This window comes from Diadema antillarum, unplaced genomic scaffold (assembly GCF_040938485.1).
Source record: "Diadema antillarum isolate AM-2024a unplaced genomic scaffold, OU_Dant_1.0 seq00001549_RagTag, whole genome shotgun sequence".
Taxonomy (NCBI): domain Eukaryota; kingdom Metazoa; phylum Echinodermata; class Echinoidea; order Diadematoida; family Diadematidae; genus Diadema; species Diadema antillarum.
Genome location: NW_027272278.1, coordinates 872288 through 878287, shown reverse-complemented (window position 1 = coordinate 878287; position 6000 = coordinate 872288).

Genomic DNA, 6000 nt, shown 5'->3' with positions numbered 1-6000 from the left:
CCTATTATGTATGGCAAACACTATAGGCTACATGTACTTAGTATGCTGCGCTACATAGTATACTATAGCATTATGTGCGTGCAAAGACAAAGTTGTCTATAATATGCGATGAAATCCGTGAAAATCATGCACATCGTTTATGATAGAAAATAACTGGTACAGGAAATAATTACCTTAAAAGATACTTATCCCCGCTGACAGACTTAGCAAAGTCACCATCATAGATTCAATGTCATTTTTAGCCCCAGACGACATCGAAAACCTGACTATCGCGATGACAGACGTTGACGACTCCGCGCCACAGCAACAAATTTCAGGCATTGGCATGTGTAACCAATGAGATCATCGGACTGCGAACACGTGACTTTCTCTGGTGGACAACTAACACCGATACGGTGTTATTAGTGAAAACCCCCTTTTCATGACAAAACTATAACACCACTTGGGTGTCATTTTAACACCGAGAATCTAACACCCAATGAATGAGAGAATGTTGGTGTTAAATTAACACCGAAGGGTGTCAAATTGTGTCAATTTAACACCAAATTTAACACCCACAGTTTGACACCCGGTTGGTGTTACACTTTTAACACCGCATTTTTTGCAGTGTACTACTACTCTACTTTAAAGGACAAGTTCACCTTCATAAACATAAGGATTGAGAGAATGTAGCAATATTAGTAGATCACATCATTGAAAGTTTGAGGAAAATCAGACAATCCGTTCAAAAGTTATGAATTTTTGAAGTTTTTGTGCAGTACCCGCTGGATGAGAAGACTACTGCAGTGTATGAATAACTTAGATGTCACATGCGTACAACAATATAAGGAAAATATAAAGAGAATTTCACAAAATTCCATCTTTTGAAAAAAGTACAAATTCCCCTGACTCGTTACCGATAAATGTTATGGGTAATATTATTCCCCCTGCCTTTAGAAAGAGGCAAGTCAATTGCTCTTTTATTATGCGAAAAAAAGTGAAAATATGTTGAATTTTCCTTTATATTTTCTTTATACTGTTGTACGCATATGACTCACAAGCTGTAGTAGTCTCCTCATCCAGCGGTTCCAACACAAAAATTTAAAAAATTCATAACTTTTGCATCGATTGCCCAATTTTCCTCAAACTTTCACTGATGTGTTCTACTAATATTGTTGCATTTTCTCAATCCTTATGTTTATGAAGGTGAACTTGTCCTTTAATACTAGAGTACACAGTCAGTCTAGACAATCTAGTATCTCAGCGACTGTAGTGTTGTCACTGACACTGACCCACCACGGCACTGGTACTGTGACTCTACTAGTCTAGCTAGACAAGAATAAATCTACGTGTAAAGTTTACACCTAAGCTCAAATTTACATAAGTAAATAGTACTTTTTTCATGTACAAAGCTGTTCGCCCCAACACACAAGTACAACGTACAGAGTGTAATATAGCCTCAGGGCTTAAATCAGGCCTACGTGATCTTTTTTATTTTGCATAGTTTGGTAGTTGGTGGTAAACAGATATGTCGACGGCAAACACATAATCCAGTGTCTGGGACTACCTTTGCTACTGCGCTCACAAGAAAACCAACATACGACCGATCCGCCTAATTGTAATGTTACTTTGGAATTACAATTAATTTACTTGTTATTCTCATCATGGCTTGGTGTCAAACTTACCTGTTTCCAAATCCTTTCGTCAAGCGATTTGTGCAGTTTACAGCCGCACAATACGGCATTTTAATGCCTCGCTCAGGGTCTCGGAACGTCAGAAAAACACGGCACAACATGCAGTCACTGTATGTGGATAGCGTCTGCTGGGATTTGCACGCAAAAAAAAAAAGTTCCGCTAAGCAAAATGGCGGACGTCATGTGACAATGAGTGTTGAGAGCGACGGCGACAGAACAGGTGGCGAGTGATTCTTCTATGTGTAAGAGTTCTGTGGGGGTGAAGGCTCTGGTTTGAGTTTCTTCAGTTTGTCTCCCTCTACAAATGATATTTTTTTTTAAGATCGTAGCTGCATGCTGATCTGTAAATTAACAAACATGTCTTGGACGACTTAACATAACAATGTCGGAATTTCGGAGCTTGGGTATTTGTTCCTTGTTCATCGTGTCACTGGCGGCAACCAGGGACAGCCTGGTGGTAGTGTCGCTGCCCGGAAAGCAGTAGGTGACAGGTTCGAGTCCCATTGGTTCCTTTTTTTCCCGAGATGTTTGTTAATTTACAGATCAGCAGTTGCGATCTTAATAAATATTCATTTGTAGATGGAGACAAACTGAAGAAACTCAAACCTGAGCATTAGCTTTCCTATAAAACATACGAGGAAGCAGTTTGATCCTAATATATTTGTGTTCTGAATTATTTTCATGATATTTGGTTACCAAAGCAACTCAGTTCTCAACACATTAAACAAAAGAAAAAAAAATGTTTTCACTACACACCAATGTTGGTGTACCAAAGATCGTGAGCATTTTGCTTGAAAAAAAAGACGGAAATTCTGCGATCTACAACATTGCCCAGATTTATTGCCACAATATGCCGTCTACATAATTATTATCACAATGGCTTGTTACCATTGTGACGCAGTTTTTAACACATTCGAATTCTTAAACATCTTCATTCCTACATTAATAAGTGTGTGCCAAGCGTTGTAAGCATTTTGCTTGAAAAATGATGAACTTTCTCCATCCAAAATATTTTCCCGACCATACGCTCTAATGTGCTGTTACCATGCCATTGCAGTTTTTGAGCCAGGAAAGAAATTGTACGTGAAGACGTACTCGCAGTCTACGTGTATTTGTAATTAAAAGCAGCTTGACAGAATCGCAGTATATGACAAAACAAGATCATTTGTTATATGAACAAGCCAAAGATTGCTATTAGACATACAGCTGCGAAATAACATCCGGCGTCACTAACTTGATACATGTGTAATGTGCACATATTACATAGTACGGCGTGAACTCCAAGAAACAAAATGGTAAATCAAGTTAATATTGTAACTCTTCCTACCAATTGTTTAATGTTGAATCTAACTTTTCCAAACGAACAAGGTAAGAGTTTGACAGTTTTTTTTTTCTTCAGTTCAAACGAAACAATACGTCATTGCCAAAAAAAGAGAGAAAAAAATTACTAGGACTTAGCAATAGAAATGGACAAAAAATATTAATGATACATCCTGTATCATTGAGCATGGTTGTGTGCGGATGTGGACAAGAATTAATGTTATAAGGTTTGGATTTGTATTATTATTTTTTTTTGTTTTTTTTTTTTTGTTTTTTTTTTTTGCTGTAGTAAAGTGTCTGTCAGTATATTTTCCGCAGAAGTCGATCAGCCCAGAAGCCGGATTTTATCTGCATGTACTTCATTTCATTTCCAGCAAATTACATTAACATACACGTATCAAAATATGAATACAATGCAATAACGAATTTACAAAGCTGTTTATGCACCGTTATACCTTTAAAGATTGGTCAAGGAAATGCTCACTACCAAATCGAGATAACACGTGGACATAAGAATGTCAATATTTGTATATACTGCTTTACATATGCTAAACCCTGACCGTCATGTATGTAAGGTACTTTATTGACTCTTTTTTTGTTGTTGTTGTTGATATAATATGCTATTATAATGCAAAATCTGTCGTTCAACAATCACAAAAATGTAGAAATAGTCATGTATGCTAAAAAGAACTGTATTTTGTGTAATGTGTGTATAATCGAGTATCAAAATACAATGTGAATGTAATCAGCTAAAATGGTTCTCTCTGTTCTTTTCAAGTAGGACAATGTGTACTTAAGACACTTTTTATCCAGTGCCTGTTTGCACTGGTTTGTTCTCATGCAAACATGTATCGTGTAATCAATAAAGGTTAATACTCTTTCTCATGATCGATTGATACATGTACGTGAAGACGTACTCGCAGTCTACGTGTATTTGTCATTAAAAGCAGCTTGACAGAATCACAGTATGGCAAAACAAGATCGTTTTTTACAGTATATGAACAAGCCAAAGATTGCAATTAGACAGATGCGAAATAACATACGGCGTCATTAACTTCAGACACGTGTATAAAGTTTGCACATGTTACATAGTTCTGCGTGAACTCCAAGAAACAGAATGATAAATCAAGTTAATGTTGTCACTCTTCCTACCAATTGTTTAATGTTCAATCTAAGTTTAACAAAAAGGTTAAGAGATTGACAGCTTTTTGCACTTTAAACGAAACAATATGGTATTGCCAAAAAGATAGAAAATAAATTACTACAGCCCTTGTTACACTTGTGTTTCTTTACCCCGTACTTTCTCTGACCCTGGACTATCGTTAATCCCGTATCAATGTTTTCAGCTTTTTACACTCACCAATAAATCCCGTACTTTCTCTGACCCTGAACTATCGTTAATCCCGTATCAATGTTTTTCAGCTTTTTACACTCACCAAGAAATCCCGTACTATAGCTCTTGTCCTGGGCTTAAGAGAAAACTGACCTTTTTACACTCGTATTTCTTAGTCCCGTACTTTCCAAACCACATGAATATTCATGATTACGCCGGCTGTGCACTGTACAAATGCACGCACGCACCGGCAGCACTTGATTACCTCGTTTCTGATTGGTCAGTGGGGTTCGGACTTCGTCCCCGTCGCTAGCCCCGGATTATTTCTTCGTTCTGTTTACACTCGCCTGTTTGGCACCGCAACTGCGGGGTTAGCATCGCAACTGCGGTGCTAACCCTGCTTTTTTTTTGCAGGGCCAGATAGTACGGGATTATATCGGTGGGGATAGCCCACTTTGGCAAAAACAAGTGTAAACAGAAAGTGGGCTGAGAAAAGTCCGGTACCAACGGTGGGGCTAAGCCCCCCTCTCTTTAGCCCCACCGTTGGTACGGGACTAAGCAACAATTTGCAAGTGTAAAAATCCCTTAGGACTTAGCAATAGAAATGGACAAAAATATCAATTATACATCATGTATCATTAAGCATGGTTGTTGTGTGCGGATGTGGAAAAGAATTATTAGGAATAAATGAAAAGAAGACTAGCTTCATAATTATCATGTTCTAATCAGACGAACAGAGAGGGAAAAGGAGTTTCGTCATCTTATAAAGTATGACAGATTTAAGAGCGAAAGTTGTTGATTTATATTCATTTCCAACAAATGAGGCGTAAAAAGAGGAAAAGAAGAGAGAAAGCGAGAACATATCATGGAGATTCTCATACATTAAAACATGGTTAAAAAGACATTAATGTTCACATTGGAAATTGACGGCAATGATGTCGTGGACTAACGAATCCCCTTTAGTATGTTTCAAACTTTCTTACCTGATATTGATAAACCTTTTTCTGTTATTGATGAAGTCGTTAATACCACTCTCTTCCCTCAACACATGTATCAGTACTAGATTGCAGAATTAAAAAAAAAAATTAAAATAATGCAACCTTTATTTTATAAGTCTAATTTACTTATGATAGTCAGATAGAAAATACTCTTTTTAGAGAGATTTGTGATCGAGTTAATACCCAATTTATGAAGCTATGATATCATTTCCTAATTATTCACGTTCTGTATAACATGCGCTGCATCACTGTTTCTTGAAAGCTATACAAACAACTTCTGATTTTATGTTTTTATGATGTTATAATAATCCATAATTCGCAAGGTAGCCATCCTGTAAAATGTGTTCTTATCCCAAAGAGACTCTGCCGGGAATTTCTCCAATTTCAGTTATCTGAATGAACTTTTGTGTTTAGCAGTCATCAAAATGATTGATAGCTGTTATGCACGATAAAGAAAATAAGTCTATACTTAAGTTGCAATATTTATGTTTACGTAACTGATATCTACTTAACGTTAGTGTTAGGGTTTTGGTTAGGGTTAGGGTTTGGGTGAAGGTTGGGGTTAGGGTTAGGGTTAGGGATTGGGTTAGGGTTAGGGTTAGAGATTATGTTTTGTGCATTCTCTCCCTGTTTAATGCTGCTGCATCTTTGTGTCATAAAAGAACAAAAAATTGTG